The sequence below is a fragment of the Macrobrachium nipponense genome, chromosome 28 (assembly GCF_015104395.2).
Source record: "Macrobrachium nipponense isolate FS-2020 chromosome 28, ASM1510439v2, whole genome shotgun sequence".
NCBI lineage: Eukaryota > Metazoa > Arthropoda > Malacostraca > Decapoda > Palaemonidae > Macrobrachium > Macrobrachium nipponense.
This window is the reverse complement of record NC_087217.1, coordinates 23,164,220-23,165,289: the sequence shown is the minus strand read 5'-3', so window position 1 is coordinate 23,165,289 and position 1,070 is coordinate 23,164,220.

Sequence of the window (1,070 nt, the reverse complement as noted above, 5' to 3'; positions counted from 1 at the left end):
TAACAAAGAGGTTTTTTCGAAAATTTTTACAAGTTTATGAAAAAGAGTTAACTTGGCCTTTTTAATATTTAGAAAAGGATTATTATTTATATCAAAGTCAAACTAGTTGAATTCAAGTCTAAATAAAACTTTATTAAAAATTCTTTTTTTTTAATCCAAAATCTACCTTTTCGTCGTCCGTCATTGCTCCATTAACAATGATGGAGACATTATCATATTTTTAAATGATAGTATGGACAAAATTTATAAATCAAATTCGAACTGATGATAAAAAAATGACAAAATGTGTCAAAAGATGTTTTTTCGAAAATTTTTACAAGTTTATGATAAGGGGTTTAACTTAGCCTTTTTAATATTTAGAAAAGGATTATTATTCATATCAAAGTCAAACTAGTTGAATTCAAGTCAAAATGAAACTTTATTCAAAATTCTTTTTTTTAATAAAAAATCCAATTTTTCCTCATCCGTCATTGCTCCAATAACAATGATAGAGGCATTATCATATTTTTATTTGATAGTATGGACAAAATTCTAGTTGGGAATATAACATTCAATTAATAAATCAAATTTCAACTAATGATAAAAAAATGACAAAATAGTTCAAAAATATTTTTGTTACAATTTATGAAAAAAGAGTTAACTCGGTTTTTAATATTTAGAAAGGGATTATATTTTTTTCATTTTTAACAAGTTTGTAAAAGAGTTAAACTCGTGCCTTTTTAAATTATTTGGAAAGGGATTAGTTATTCAATAACAAAGTCAAAATTGGTTGAATTCAAGTCAAAATGAAACTTTACTAATTCTTTTTTTAATCCAAAATTCACTTTTTCGTCGTCTGTCATAGAGAGGGTCGTATCAGTGTAAAAATAAAGTTTCTACCTTTTTTTTACAATGGAAAACAGTTGGAAAAAAAACTAAGAAGGACTTTCAATGCCCAATTTCACTTACTTGAAAGCAAATTTTGACACATTTTGTCATTTTTTTATCACCAGTTCGAATTTGATTTATAAATTGAAATGTATATCCCCAACTAGCATTTTGTCCATACTATCATATAAAAATATGAGAGT